The sequence below is a fragment of the Anguilla anguilla genome, chromosome 6 (genome assembly GCF_013347855.1).
Source record: "Anguilla anguilla isolate fAngAng1 chromosome 6, fAngAng1.pri, whole genome shotgun sequence".
Classification (NCBI taxonomy): Eukaryota; Metazoa; Chordata; class Actinopteri; order Anguilliformes; family Anguillidae; genus Anguilla; species Anguilla anguilla.
In genome coordinates, this window is record NC_049206.1 from 25,678,146 (window position 1) to 25,695,268 (window position 17,123).

Below are 17,123 nucleotides of genomic sequence, written 5' to 3' on the forward strand. Positions count from 1 at the left end.
TGATCAATACACTGTAACTGAAATTGCGACATGAATGACATGATTTCTTAGATAAACTTTTAGCCTCTCACCAAAAAATGTAAAGGGCTGCATTATTCCTGAGCATCATTCAGGCTATTTTTTTTTTTTTTGTTTAAGTTTCAATACATATCCAGTGTACATAACATGCCATTCAGAATGTTCAGCACTAAATGCACAGGTGTGGTGAGAATGTGTGATTAGCCTCCTTTTACCAAATGGATGTGTCTGAGGATGAATCTCGATTTAAGGCAGAATTTTAATTGATTGACACTCATTTTCCTGTAGGTCAGAGTCGATGATTACACAAGGAGGCCAAAGACTACGACAATCCTAATTTATCACACTGAGAGTATGTATACACAAGTATACACGGATGAAAATGGCATGATAATGGCATTGTGCAGGTCTCAAAATAAAAATAAATATGAAGCTTCAGCAGCTAATTTATTTGTACCCCCCCCCCCCATGAAAACATAATTTACTGGCCTCTCTACAGAACTGTTAAACTCAAACTGAAACCCATTTGGATCATGTGATTTTCCAGACTGTATTGATGAAACTGCCTTAATTATTACTTTCAGGGTAATAGATTATTCAATATCTGATTGTAACTTGATGGCTAGTGAAGGGACATTACCATATTGAAAGAACTCTTTCATTGATTTGCAGTCCCCAGCTGATTCTGAAGTATACAGGAAAGAAAACGTTTGTGAATTCTTAATTAATATAACCCTGATTTGATATGACAGACCAAGAATATGTAATCAGTTTTGCAGCTTTGGAAGTACGGCAATGATAAGCCATAAATTTGGCATTCATTTGCTCCATTATAGAATGAACATCTTTGTCCTGATTACTTGGCTTTGAATTTGTTGAATGAGGTTGAGGAGGAGGTTGAATTCTGTCTTTAAGTCCATATGTTCCCTATAAAAATCTATGTAGGGAAAGGTGTCTTAAGATGTTGCTTATCAAAGCATAGGATTTTAACTAACTAACTAACTCCAGTTAGTAATTTTTGGAGCACTTATTTCTATGTATATGCAAGAAATTATTTGCCCCATAAAGTGGATACTCCTTCCCAGTAGTGGTGTTCATGGCTACAGTTGAGTCATTTACATCTGTTGCCCATTTAAGTTTAATGGTTAAACAACTAAAAACAGTAGGCTAATCCACACAATGCTATCATCAAGAAAAGTACTAAACCAGCAGTGTCTTTAGTGGATTTTGAGTGGACTAGGGAGGAGTAGATGGTTGTCAATAAGAAATCATTCATACATGAACAAGTTTAATGTATGTGTTTACTCTGATTTTCATAAATGCTTCTGTATAAAGTAAACTCAACATTCAGTTACCTGGGATGCCCATGCAACTAATTCCACTTAATTGTATGATTGCACCCCTTAACATGCCAACTTACAAAGAGGAGGCCATTAGCTGTTATGTAGCATTATATCTGTAAATTTGGGATAATTTAACTATATAAGGAATTAACAACCACCCCACAACTCACATAACTGCTCGATTGCTGATTGCTCTTGCTCGATTGCTCACTCTTCTTGTTTGGTGGTAGAGAGAGAGAAAGTGGCAGGAGTTCGCTGGAGTTTGGAAAAGTTAGTTGATGGATTACATTGTGCTTTCAAGTGTTAATTTCATATTAGTTCGAGTTTTTATAACAAATAGTATAAACAAAGGTGGTCTTGCCCCTAAGGTAAAAATCATTGTTGTCATTAGGCAACAGAGAGGGAATTTTCAGTTTTTTCCTCCCTCCATTAAGCATTCGGCTAGCAAACTTGCCGGTTAACTAATTTGACCACCTTCATGCTGACAGGTTTTTTGTGGTTTTTGCACTCTCAGGAGGAATTGTAACTGTCGGTAAATAGTTTGCCTCCACTGTTAAGTTGCTAATGTTTACTGTAGTTTATTATTATCTGATTCTGGACAAATTTTAATTGTATTTCTTCCTGAAATATAAATAAAATATTACCTAGTACAAGGGTTATTTTCTTTCAGTTATTGCCATTTAGTAAAAGTTAGCTAATGTAACATAAGATGATTAAAGCTTGATTGATTCCACACCTGGTTGGTCTTTTTTGTGTTATTAATTAAACGATTAACATTAAACAGTTGAAAGTGCCTTACTTTTCCTCTCCAATTTCGCTGCTAGTTGTCCAGAGCTTACCTTAAGCATTTTTAAGTTGTAGACTTAGGGTGGGACAAAAATGTGACCAAAGCTATGTGAGGATTGCAGGATGATCACACTGGAATGCAATTTGCAGGGGGTTGCCGGCATGTTGAGCACCTCGAGAGCAAGATCTTTGATTTTGAGGGCCAGCTTGCTCGACTCAACATAGTTTGCAACTGGTGGAGGTCCAGGAACCAAGTAACACGTCGTTTAAAAAAACACCACAGCTGGGAAGGGTGAAGACTCCAGAGTAGTAGCAGGGAGAAAGAGTTGGATGACAATAGATTGCAAGCACTGCAAAGGGTGTGCATACCACAGGGGTAGAATCGCCAGAGGTTGTGGTCTCAGACCAATTTCTGCTCTTGCATCCTGCAAATGGGAGAACTGATCAGCCTCAGGACACCCAGACAGCCACATACTCCTGGAAAAGGGAGTTGGTGATAGTGGGGGACTCGTTTATTAGAGGGGTAGACAGCATAGTCCGTGTGCATGACAAGGAGTCTCATATGTGTTGCTGGGAGGTTCAACTAACAGCATGGAAACTTCTAAAGTAATCCAAAAAGATTTAAGCAGAATCCAGAAGTGGGAGGAAACCTGGTAAATTAAATTCAGTATAGCTAAATGTAAAGTTCTACATGTCAGAAATAAAAACATAATGCAGGGCTACTTAATGGGAGGAAGAAAAGTAGAATGTGCTCAATTTGAAAAAGACCTGGAATCAATAGTTTATCAAAGCCTTTCAGGTTCTAGGTAGCAATAAATAAGGCCAACAGGATTCTGGGATATATAGCTAAAAGTATTGAATATAAATCCAAGGAAGTTGTACTTATGTATACAATACTTTTGTCAGGCCACTCTTAGAGTACTGTGTATAGTTCTGGGGACCATACTACATGAAAGATATAGAGGCTATGGAAAAGGTTCAAAGAAGGGCAACCAAACTGGTTCCTGATATCAAAGATAAAGGTTATGAGGAAAGTCTTAAGATGCTTAATAATTCAGTGAAAGGAGACTTAGGTACAGTTTGATTGAGGCTTTTAAATACATAAAATGGATTAACAAAGTGAACTACACAAGATACTTCAGGTTGTTCTGTTAGTAGAATAAGGGGACATAAATGGAAATTAGCAAAAGGTAAATACTGCACAGATTTATTTCTTTTTCACACAGGGAGTAGTCACTGAGTAGAATAGCTTGCCAGGTCATGTAGTAGAGGCAGAAGCTCTGGGGGTTTTCAAGACCAGGCTTGATACGGTGCTAGATGCTATCTAGTTTGTTGGTAAACTGAGCACTAGGTACCCTTTAGTGGTAGTAAAATGGCAATCATTATTTGGCTGAATGGCCTGTTCTTGTCATTATGGTATAAGTGAAGCAAATGAACACCAGAGCCGACAGAATTGAACTGTTAATGAACAAAATCAGAAAAGTTAGACTGCCCCTTATTTAGGATGCTGTGACATGTAAGATATAATGTTAATAGATTATTAGATTACTTTAGATTAGACTAGATTAGATTCAAATAACTTTTCGCCCATGAATGTGGAGATTGGCCCTTAGCTTCACCCAAGAACATTGAATACATACATACAGTGACTAATCACATACTATGGTGTCCTAGCAACAGGAAATAATAAATACATAGAAAGTAAATTTAAATACATTCATTACACGCAGCTGTATTGCACAATGGATAAAATACTTTTTATATTTTTTCAAGACCTTGCTTCTCGGAAAGGAACATTTCCAACTGAAGTACAGTATAATGGGTAGGGATTAGCTATTATACTCTTTGTCTTTGCATGTAATGAGTTAATAAGTCACCAAGTGAATATGCATGAAACACCAATGAAAATTATTTTCAGAACGGCACCCCCTTGTGGAGACTTCTGGCACACATCTATGTGAGTGTCATGCCACAGAATGTGCCGCAGGCTCTGTGCCACAGAACCTACTGATACGCCTGAGCGCCCTGCATTGTGTAGTTGCCGAAGGACACCCTTCTCCCTGTACGGGATGGACATGGCTCACAGCCTTCGCTGATGACCCAGATCGCTGGCATGCTGTCAGTTCCCTCCATCACCACCTTGATCTGCTCTGCCCGGGCCAGTTCCTCCAGCTCTGGACTGGTCTCCGGACACCAGTCTGCACTGAACTTGTCTTTAGATTGCAACAGATCAATCTTTTCTTCCTCTGGCTGCTTCCCAAACATCCAGTCTACAGTAAGAGAGAGAGAGAGGAGATGGAGGAAGCAGGACAAACATGCTAAGCAAGCACGTTCTTTGTCTGAATTCTTTTTTCTTTTTCATTTTTTACATGTTTTTTTGCATTATGTTCAAGTCAGTTGCATACTTTATGTATTATTCATGTTTGCCACACAGTTTACTGTTCAGTTTTATAACGAATAAGACATTCCATGCTTTCGGTTCACCATATTACGTTTGTTCTCTTATCAGTTCTATTTAATTTAATTGAAATGTGCCAGATGGATTCTAAACAAATTTCTCAATATTACTGTCAGGGTTAGGAACAATTTTAAAGTGTTTAGCCTGTACCTTTCAGTTTGACAATAATCTTAAATTAGGATGGACATTAGTACACGGAAATAGATAAACCCAGCAGCCCTGTTTTAGACCCTTCATCTTTGTGATGTGAGGTGCATGAGGCTATTAAACAGAGGGATACTCTCACACTGTAGAGCACTTCTTACACAAGTGTACTTTTTACCATCTCTCTTACATACACAAGCACTCCTCACCACCGCATACAAACATTGGCATACCCCCCCCCCCCCTTCCCTTTCTTTCACACACACCCAACCAAATCACGCCTTGCTATCTAAAATACACGTAGACATTCCTTTCCATCTCACACAAGAGGACACCCTCACACTCACTCAGCCCCAGCTGGGGTGTCGGGCCCCCTGAGCAGCCTACCTGCCAGGTCATGAATCAGGTCCTTGATGAGGTGGCCGATGATGGCGTACAGTACTGTCAGCACAATGAAGGTGGCCATGAGCAGGTACAGGGAATACTTGGGTAGGTTTATGGAGTCCCGGGCAGGGGGTCTGTAATCCTTGAAAAGCACATTGTCCTCCATTGTGTCAGCACACGCTCCGGTCCGGTTCCTTATGGTGAATGTGAGAGCATTTTATCCATTCATCCTGTGTGCTCACACATAAGGTTTCTCCTGAAGTAAGTGAAGCTGTGCATGTGTACGGCAGGTGAGACCAGCTTAAGCGCGGCAGTCGCAGAGACTGGACAAGGTCATTGTCCTGAGCTGGATTTATGGCTTATGAACTACCACTCATAGCCTCCAGGCTATGTGACTTTCTCCAGATAATTTTTATGGTTATTCATAATGGGTAAATGTGTTGTCAAAATTTTGTGTTGTCATTTTTCATGCTCATTGTGAACAGAGACTTTCATTGATCTCAAGCATTATTATTCTGTTCAGATACACCAGGACTCCCCAGTCCTAGGGAGGGCTGCAAGGTTGCAAGGCTACAATGCTGCTCTGGTATTTGATGTTAATTAGGACTAATCTATCAACAAAGGCTGTTTATTACACAGTTAACTCATCTCACCTGATTTCCGTGTGTCTGAAAAGGGATACTTTTCATTGAAAATAAGAACTAGCAGACACTGAGAACTTTCAGTTCCAGGGTTGGGTAGCCCTGGGCTCCATAGTCATTTGCCTTCCCTAACTGCAGTAATCACCCTGGTTGCTACAGCAAAATAGAATCAAGTTTTCATTTGATCTACCTGGATAAATAAAGATTTACCTGGATAAATAAAAGTTAAATAAAATAATTTGAAATAGGGCAGAATATAAAGGGAAATTTTGCATGCTGTCAAGCACCAGATTTCTCAAACAGGTAGAGGAACTACCGAAGAAGATTTTTATCTTCAGGGATATCACAGATTTTATCCAGATTCCCTGTACCAGCTATTTTTCAAAATGGCCACTTTACAATTCAGAACCACTCATAAACAGTGTGACAACTGACACATATAATCCATGTTATTGTCCTTCAATCGGACAGTCCTCATCACAGATCCCTTTGTCCCTGACCTCCACAGATTAACTCAGGTGTCAATCATGGGCATGAATAAATGGATTAATAAGATACAGTGCAGGCAGATAGGTACAATAATGTCTTTATTGTAGAGAGAGAGATCTATTTTACAAGCACTTAGATATATTTTTGAAATACATTTTACAACAATGTCTCTTTGATGTACAAGACTAATATTCTTTAGTTAATGCATACAACTGTCTATGCAGAATTATGTGCGTCTGGCCCAAGTAACACATGCTTACATAAAATGTGCTTTTTCTTGTACAGCCTGGCATGTTAGCCACAATGTAAGCTGTCATGGAACAGGTATGTGTTTGATAAAAAGTTCTGAAGCTGAGATCTAGTCATATTTACACATATCAGTGTATAAAATAAGAAACAATATAATAATTCCTTTATAAAATTCTTTACAAATGTTTTCAGATCAAAAATTCCACATACTTTAGAGGCCCCTATGAAACTGAACTTCAGGCTACCTCTATGGTAGTGTAATGCACAGATTAATGTATTTTTAATGGGCCAGAGTTAAATAGAGAGATTTAGGTGGTGTCAAATGCTGATAGGACTAGGCTAAGTGTTTGTTGTTCAGGTCCATTCTCTTCTCTGTGCGACTGTGCTATGGAGATACATGGCCAGGGAGCAGGAGCATCGAACAACCCTGCTGAGCTCCAGGACTCTCTAATTCCATCTTCAATTCCTCTCCGGATCCGTCTGTCATCCCTTCTTCCCCTTCTCTTTCTTCCTCTCCACAGGGGCCACATTCATCATCCTCTTCATCACTTTGGGGCCCAAGAATCCAGTCTATATGTATGGACAGATAAACAGATGGAAAGATGGAGAGAAGAAAGGCAGACAAAAAGAAGGGATAGAGTAAAGAAAAGAGGGACAGAGTGAGTGATTTGGACCACAATAGTGTATTCCCCCTTGCCTTCACTTTCCTAAACCACACACAGATACATATATGTGGATGGTTTGGATGTGTTTGCATTTGCTGTTATGTCCATGTCCACCACTTCTAAACAGTTAATCGCTGCAGTTTGTTATTGAAAACACATGACACATGAAAGTGAAGGCTATATCCAGTAAGAGGAGGCTTGTTTAATCTACTTAAAGACAATACTCAGAAGTGAATGCCAGATTGTCTCATGCCAGATATGAATAGGCATAGGTTCTATTCTTTGTCTGATCTAAGGATTATGAGATCATGTGATACATGCAACAACAAGGGTTGGCATGTCTTTTGTAAGACCCAAGTGACAGAGAGAGAGAAACTGAGAGATGACTTACAACACAAGGTCACCATGAGGAGCACCAGGAGAGGGAGAGACACTTTCCCAAACTGCACAGGGGCACCATGAGGGGCACCAGGAGAGGGAGCGACACATTCCCAAACTGCACAGGGGCACCATGGGAGGGAGAGACACATTCCCAAACTGCACAGGGGCACCATGAGGGGCACCAGGAGGGTGAAACACGCCATAATGCACAAGGTCACCATGAGGGGCACCAGTAGAGTGAAACACACCATAATGCACAAGGCCACCATGAGGGGCACCAGGAGAGGGAGAGACACATTTCCAAACTGCACAGGGGCACCATGAGGGGCACCAGGAGAGGGAGAAACACATTCCCAAACTGCACAGGGGCACCAGGAGAGTGAAACACGGCATAATGCACAAGACCACTATGAGGGGCACCAGGAGATGGAGACTGAGACCCATGACCAAATGACATAGGGGTACCATGAGTGTCCCCTGAGTCCAGCTGTGGACACATTTTACCTGCCAGATCATGGAACAGGTCTTTTATCAGGTGACCCACAATGGCATAGGTGGCCACAACAACCAGGACCACGCCCACCAGGACGTAGAGCATGTGACGGGGCAGGGTGATGGCATCTCGAGGTGGGGGGCTGTATTCCAGGAAGAACGCCATATCAGCTTCCTCCTCGGGAACCTGCAGGAGCCGCCTGGGGCCGTAGGTCATCCTCGAGTGGTTCCACAGCACTCCCCGCCCCACAGCATGCTGGGATTTCACAGCAGAGGGGTCCATGATGTGGCTCCCGAGCCTGCTGCTCACCCACCCAAAAGGAAGACACATATGGTGCACAACAAGAGCCGAGTGTATGCCACTCAGTCTGTGTGGCCTCCCAGAAAAAAAAAAAGGGGGGGGGGGTGTCAACCCCACAGGGGGTGCATAAAGGGAGATTTCAACCTTTTCATCAAGGAATCTATTTTTTGTAGCTTCATTTTGAGCAGATTTACATAATCCTTCTTCTTTAGGAGGATCATTATAGAGATAAGCAGTAGAAGGCACGCTACAAAAAACAACTGACCTTTCCCTTTGCTATTTTATAAAATCATATGCTCACAAAATAGATAGGATATCTAACTTTGAGAATTACCTTCTTCTAGGCCAGTATTGTTATTTTGCATGCGCTATACCCATCCTTGAGTATATTTCCTGGAAACACAACATCTGTTATGATGTGTGAGCAGGACAAATACAGGAAAGCAGGGAGGGATAATGGGATTTGGGGCATGTTACTGACCCTCAGTCTGCCAGGATTTGCAACTGGGAGAGAAGGACACTGAGTACTACACAAAGAGGCTTATGGTCTTATTTTATCTTCTACTCCCACACTATCCAAGATGCTTCAAAAATGAAAGAGAAGCAGGACAAAGTTGAAGAAGGTGCAAGCATGCTGCACAGATGTGCAGAGAAGGTTATTTCTCTAATCCTGTAAGATTTTGGACTCCTCTGCTTCAAAGTGATTTTTTAAATTTACATCAAACTGGGTCGGTATATAACAAACCCTCACTTAGAAGACAGCAGAGAACTAACTGCAATGGCATCACCAGATCAGACCCATTACTAATGATGCACTAAATATGAAAGTGTTTCACTAGAATCTGTAAATTTTGTATACATTTGGCAATTTAGAGAAGCATCTGTGTTCTCCAGATTTCTGCCTTTTGGTAACCTCAAGTACCATATTCCCGAATAATTTAAATTTACAGAAGTATCTATGTTCTCAAGATTTCTGTTTTATAGTAACCTCGGGTACCATATTCCCAAATAACTTAAATTCAGTCAGCTCGAATAGAGTGTGATCAATTTTCTCAATGCATGATTATGTTCCCATCTGCTTTTTGTAAAATATCCACACAAAACAATTAGCTGATTATTTAAACAGTGTAATATGTTTTAACCAAAACATGACATCCTTTTCACAAATGCAAAAAAAGTAAAAGATATAAAGAGGCCACATTGATCCTCTTAACAAGTATATCATCTAAAATCTCTATCAATAGTGAATAATAGAGGGAACATTTATATTTAGGCTGCACCATTTAGAATAGAAAACTTGATGTCATTGCAATTATGTCTTTCTTACCTTGGACTGAAGAATTCCCATGCAAAAATGAACCCTCTAATCTATCCACTGGAAACGTTCAGCTTTCAAGGAATGCTCTTCCCTTTGTAAATGATCCACCCAAAACTAGCAGGCAGGCAATAGTATCATATACCACGTATCCATGGCATTAAGTTAATATGTGAGTGCTGAAATTTCCACATTTATGGATGGTGAAAAGCCAAAGTTTTTCACCACCAGAAAACATACAAAAAAATGGAATTTACGAATGATTTTAGGTCAGAAACATCTATGCAGGACTATCCTTGGCTTGCTTCACTATTGATCCTGAGGAGCTGCACAACAATGAAGACCCAGAACACAACGGTGATGGTGAGGTTGGCACTCACGATGCCGATCATTACAGGGTGCAGCATGTTGCAGCTGGCCGACACTGGCCACTCTGCGCCTGGGAGACGTTCAGCAAAGCCTCTGCCTATAGCTCTCTGCTGGAGAGACTGTTTCCCCTCCCTCCCTCTCCATCACTATGGCCCTAATTCTCTATCCCTTCACACAGTTAATCCCACAGTCTGAAGCGTGACTCACACAGCAGACTGTAGAATTCTGAGTATCGCCCAACAGATAAACATGCACATACAAGGGAATGCTACTGAGGACAAAACCATCACAACAATTCATCATTACCTTCAGCGCTCGAGCCGCTCCACACCCAGGATCAGCAGGGAGCTCTTAGCTTATATCCGTGGACTTTTCCCTGTTATCGCTGCCACCATTTCCCCTTTGCGGCCTGAATATATTGTCGTGCTATTTCCAGTCTCTTTATTTCGTGGTTACCGATCGGACAGTCACCCAGTTAATGGAAAAGAGAAGGCCTTGGAATGAGTGCAGGCCCAGGAACCGGAAAGGAAAGGGAGAACAGCTGTATCCAAAGAGAGGGAAAGTCACTATCACAGCAAATGCAAGCTCGGTCTTTCTCATCCATGTGTATGATTTAAACCCCACCCAGCACTCTAATACTACAGATTGGCTAAAAAAAAAAAGCTCTGGTAAGAGCTTAACATGGAATCGTGCCTCGGCGGTAAATCGCCGCTTTCAGCGCTGGTACAATGCACTACTTTTAATGGGCCAGAATGGTTTCCTATTAAAAACATAATACAAATGGCTGCTTAAAATGGAGCTTAAGAGCTTTACCATAAATGTAATTGCTAAAGAAAACATCAGCGAGACATTGAATGGGTACAATGAAAGAAGAGAAAACGGTACAGTACCTGGAGGTCAGCTTCTGCTCCACTGGCATCAGCGAGGTGTGAGAAAGAAGGGTGTAGGGCGGGAGCTCAAATAAATGGTGCGTAGAGAAAACTTCACCCCCTGAGAAAACGAAGATCACAAGAGCACTACGAGCTACATAAGCTGTTTTTGGGTTTCTCTGTGGTCGTTTGCATTGCTACGCTAATCTAGGCTGGATTGACGGTGGCTTTGGGCTCTGGATCCCCTACCCTAAGGAAGGCTTCACTGAGCATGAAGACCCAGAAGATGATGGTCATGGAGGTGTTTACACAGACAATGCCAACCATGATGGGGTGCAACATGTTGTCGAACTACCTGAATGGATATTCTGTCCCGGACCTCGCTCTCTCTTTCTCTGCTGGTAAGCCTTTCTCTCTCTGTCCTGCGCTTCGCTTATGGGCTTTTCATTCTCCACCCCTCCATTAAGCAAATCCTTCAGGCTATCTGCTGCTTTAATCCCCCAACTGTCCTCTGATGCAACAGGAAATGCCCGCTATGGATCTTTCAGAGGTATTCAGTTCACCAAAGCGCATAGTGGAAATATATCTACATTTAAAGCCAATTACTCATTGATAAGCTCCTCCAATCAAAGCACATTACAGCACATTCTGTCCATGCAGAAGACCATATCGGGCATTCTTGATGCATTCTCTCCGTGGTTGTTAGAGGAAGCAGTAATAAATATTGTGTTATGCAGAGCTTGTTAAGCTTGCAGAGATACTCTGTCTCTGCTGTGTGGCAGACTGAGCAATGCCACATGTATGTAAAGACTGGCTACAGGGTGGCCTGAGAGGCAGGAGTCCTATGTGGTGCACGTCTGCTGCAAGGCAAGAAATGACATATTTTATATATTCTACAACAAGTGTGATTGATTAAAACAAAATAAGTCAAGAATAAAAACAGAACCTATGTATGTACATTCATATTAAGTTTAAAACATCAATATGATTGCAACCAAATTTATAGCCTACAAAAATGAGGCAATTTGTATCTCCTTAATGTGAAAAGAGAAGGCTATTTGGTGTGTAGGGGGAAAGGGAAGGGAAGCCTTCATTGTACCAAGGCTTCATTTTGGTGCACTGAAGCACAAATCTAAATCATGATTAAAGTTATTAGAAATTGAAACAAAAATATGATGAAATCAGTGTAATGGTGTTACATCAAAGTATACAAAATGATGACTTGTAATTCAGCTATAAACGAGTAATTATATTTAGTATCTTAAGTATGAACATTGTCTTGAGTAACAGGGAGCCAGGTACCCGTTACTGAAGCTGACCACCACAAGACAGCATTTAGCACCCCTTTGGACTTTTTGAGTGCCTTTTGGGCTTAAGAAGCCTCTGTCATATTACACTGATAAACAACCTTGAAAGACTTTAAGTTGGATGTCAGGTATATGCCATGTAGTTCATATCAGAATGAAATGTCATTATTACATGATTATATTTAGCCTGCTATTCAACACGTGGCCCTAAGATGTTGTCATTGCTTATCCAGTACATTCCACTGATTCGACCACTGGACACTTCTGGAAGTGGAACTCATCTCCCATGCAGATTAAGAAACTCAAGTAACAGGACTAGTTACAACTTTAACAAAGTCTTGACTTGTCAAAAAAGTACTGAAGAGATGTAAGAGACTTTAAAAAAAAAAAAAACTTTTTCCACAACCACTTCCAGTTCACAAGTGGCAAGTTGAGTGATAAATCGTTTCCCTCAATAATTTCTGTCTGTTCCTTAAAAGTTATCATTTTATTCACATCATAAAGGGGTAGTGTTTTGTTTGCAAAAACATAAGTAAACTGATAGACTTCAAGTGGCTCCAAAAAATAAAAATAAATAAATAAATGTGTCACTTGTATGCTAGTGTCAGGGAGGGCGCGGGAATGGACCCAAATGCAGAGTGCAGGGAAAAATACAAAACTCCAAAATAAGCCAAACAAAGACTTTACTTAAAATGGGGAACAAAGGGAACAGAAAGCCTCGCAGGGCGGTTATAACAAACACAAAGAAAAACCTCAAAAAAAACAAAAATACAAATCCCAAAAAACGTAGAGAACAGAGCAGGCAAGGAACAGGCAACAGGCAACGAGCAGGCAAGGAACAGGCAACAGGCAACGGGCAGGCAAGGAACAGGCAACAGGCAACGGGCAGGCATAAGGCAAGAAGCAATTCACTGTTTTTTTCACACCATCATTTATTGCTACCCTGGTTTATTGCCAACTTGATTTGTACTGCCAGAATACTGTGGGAGCACTGCATACACCTATATTGAGGTGTACCACAGATACCTCCTACTCAGGTGATGATGCTGCCAGATCGTACTCCCACATCTGCTACAGGTGATATGTCTGAAACTTCAAAACACCTATACCACCCATCTGCTGTCAGTCCTGTTCAACTGTAACAACATTCTCTCTCCACAGGGATAAATCACACTATTTGTGTTTATGTTGTTGCAGGGCAAAATGTATGAAGACTTTGTACAGTCCTTTTTCTGAGCAGCACAACCTAGTTCCCTGATTTTTGCAAGATTTCAGCAATGGAAGCAACAAACATTGAAAATATTGCATTGCAAGCGTTGAATTAACTTTCTCTTTAAAAGTTGCTCCCTTCATTCCTGAACAAAACAGAATTAATGCATTTAATTAATGCATCTGTCTCCATTCACTGCTGTTACTGCACTTTCTGCAGTCTGTATTTGGACTACAAAGTACAAACACACAAATTATAATATTTTAAAAATATTATACATATTAGTATACAGATACACAATGCAGCTTATCTTATAAATGAGCTTTTAACACAGTAACACAATGCAGATCATTTTTTTCAATTTGCTAAATATATAATTCTCAGAACTGTATAAGCTGAATTCAAGGCTCTAATGTATTCCTTCAATTGTCCTCGAATCAGCAGGATAACTGATCCTCTTAAATATAATCCCCAGCCTAATCACAGGTCACAGACGCGATACTAAATCTATACTTTAATCAGCATGGTAGAAAATCTCGGCTAACACAAGCAAAATGGGCCATGGACCATAATGTTTCAAAAGCTTTTTCTCATCAAATTTAGTGCATTTTAAACTCCAGAAAGGATGCACTCAGTCAAGTGCAGACTTTAGACAAGGCGCAATATTCTTCCCTCACATGAATGTGCACAGCAAATGTCTTGACAATCTAGTCATTACTTTTAATGTGTTTTTTGGCCTGATGGTGGTGCTGGAGGAAAGGTCATAGGGTCACCAAAATCACTAGGTTTCTTCCTCTTGGGAATGTGAATGTGCATATCAAATTTCATAGCAACCTGGCCATTACTTTTCCAGATAAATCTGTCATGGACAGATGAACAAACAGAGGGATACACGTCATTACATAGCCTCTTTGGTTGAGGCCAGAAGCGTTACTGTTGTGTTCAACCACAAACCAGAAGGACCACATGTCAGAGGATATGTTGCAGCCTAAATCTGGAGATGGCTGTTCTACAGTAGGTAGAGTGTCTTCTTAGTCCATTTACAAAATTTACAGATTTAATAATTTCTCTTGTATGTGACTTGCGTAAATTGCTCATCTTCCAACGTGGCCTGAAGACGCATCTCTTCAGACTGTACATGGACTAACTATCAATACTCCACAGGACACTCCCAATCTAGGATCGCTCTTATGTCTATGCATGCCCAACTTGCAAACTATGGTGTGACGGGACAACTGACCTCACATGCTTTGGAGGAGAGTGTATGCTTGTCTGCACACTCCAGAATCAACACTGGATGTAGGGAATAAACCATTGTGATAATTGTTAGACAATCCTTAGTTGTAAATATTGAGATTAGTACACAATGAATTATATAACCTATAAAATATACAGACAGGTGACAAATTAAAGGAAAAACCTGAATAAATGAGCAGAGAAACATAAGAATGCAGATGCTTCCATACAGGTGTACTGCATGATACAATTAAGCAATTAATATCCTATCATGCCAGAGCATGATAGGATGTTGATTGGCATGTATAAAAATGCTGAGCAGGCCCAGCTGACCTCGATTTTGTATCAAGGTGGCAAGAGGAAAAGATGTAAATGACTGAAAAAGGGTCCATTATTGGGGCACGGATGGCAGGAGCTTCAATCACAAAGACTGCTTAACTTACTAGTGTTTCAATAGGAACAGTGACTAAAGTCACATCTGCATTTAGATCTATGGGAATGACATCAGTAAATAGGGTCAGGAATTGTGCTTGTGGATTTGTGCGATATGTGATGAGAAACAGAAGAGCAACTGTTTCTCAGGTGACTGATCAGACTGTCAGCAAGAACAGTCCATCGACAACCACATGAGAGGGACATTATCATAGGGTTGCAGTGCATAAACCACTCATTTCAAACACGAATGCACATTTGAGAGTTCAGTGGTGCAATAACCATAGGGACTGGTCTGCAGAGATGTGGAAAAAAAGTGATATGGTCAGATGAGTCATTCTTCACCATATTCTTGACAAGTGGGTGAAATCATGTGTGGTGTACACCAAGATAACAGTACAGGCCTGAATACTTTTCCATGGGGCACGAGGGGTCACTGAATGGTTTGATGAGTATGAAAATTATGTGAATCATACCATTCAGTCACCAGATCTCAATCCAACTGAACACCTATAGGAGATTTTGGACTTTTTCCCCTTGTTTCCCCTTATCTAGCTGCCTTAAAGTGAAAGTTTGGCAAGACAATCCCCCCCCAAGTTTACTTTGGGTACACATTGCATTCGCTGTCTAAATATAGGCTGGTGTTAATTAACAAGGGCCCTTTTCATGGTGTAATACAGTTCTAGTGTGCATCACAATGATTTCTGCATGCTGTGCACTGTGCAGATACTGAGTACAATGAGAGGCTACTCTGTGGTTCATCTGAGGAGGATCGGGCTGCAGTGTCAGCTCAGTGCCATAAGTCTTCTGTGGGGCATATCTGCTACAAGACAGGAAATGATGCATTTTCTATTTCCTTTTCATCTGGATTTACAGCTTGGTCACCTGCATAGGTATATACTGCCACCAACAGGACAGGAAAAGTATTGGAAGAAAATATGCAGTGCTCAGTCCATTGTCAAATCCATACAGTATTGGAAGGTTTGATTGAAGCATTCAGGAGATGGGAGTATGACTCAAATTTTAAACATTCACCAACTCCCCTTGATTGTGAGTGCACTACCTGCTATGTTCTGTTTGTCCTTATACTGTTGGAGATAAAAGGAGTTGGCTTGTGGTGCCTCTACTGCCCCATTTCAATGAGCCTGCATCATGTGCAGGCTTTGTGGTGAGGAGTCGAAGATTATTGCCCACTCTTTGCATTATGGCTGGAGACCGCTCTTAACATCCCAAGAAAATGCTCTGGCAATATGATGGAACCTCATTTGCATAAATGTCAATATGTTGCCATCTTTTTACCCAGCAGTTTAACTTTTGTATGATATTATAAGAGTAATAAATTAATAAAACAGTGTTTATGCCTCATAATTTGTATACCTGCTACAGACTAGTATTCTTAACCTTGCACTATAGTAAAAGAATGCAACATTTGTTATTACTAAGCATAGGCCTATATAGGTACTGTATTATTATTACTAGTAGGCTCGTCATATATAATTATTAGTACTGGTCAGTAAAAATATACAATCATTGGCTATCAACTTAGCAAGACAATGCTTGGGCTGAGATTATGTGATTGCTAGCTAGCTAGTGGGTCTGGCACTGGGGTAGCAATTAGTCTGAGGTGAATCATTTGATGATTTTTCCTGGACCTTACCATTAGAAACACGCCAAACATCTCCTTTTTTATATTTTTATAAAAGCGGTACACCATCTGCGTACAAAGATTGTCTTATGTCTTTTGTTTTTGACCCTGCAGTTACGATATCAGAAGTATCTAAACAATATGTCAGTGTTTTGTAGTAAAAACAAGTGGTGTACACTGAAGAAATACAGTCTCTCTGGACTGTGATGTAGGAACAGTTATTCAGATATATTGAGTTACAGGTTGTTTCTACATGGAAAATATTGATTTAGGGTTTAAAAAGGGGCTATATCACAGGGAGTCCAGAAAGGATGGGTCAATTGTGTCCCTGTTGACTAAGGGTATATACCTAATATGAAGACAACACAAGGGTTGAGCTGATCACCTCT

At 40.5% G+C, this 17,123-nt stretch overlaps 1 long non-coding RNA gene across 1 annotated transcript; it reads right to left on the bottom strand.

Moving 5' to 3' along the window:
• Window positions 1-6,437: 6,437 nt before the first annotated feature.
• On the bottom strand, window positions 6,438-11,559 carry LOC118229445. Its single transcript, XR_004765670.1, has 3 exons — window positions 10,926-11,559; window positions 10,342-10,576; window positions 6,438-7,082 (listed from the first exon to the last, which is right to left on the bottom strand). It is a non-coding gene; the product is annotated as an uncharacterized LOC118229445 (long non-coding RNA).
• Window positions 11,560-17,123: the final 5,564 nt, after the last annotated feature.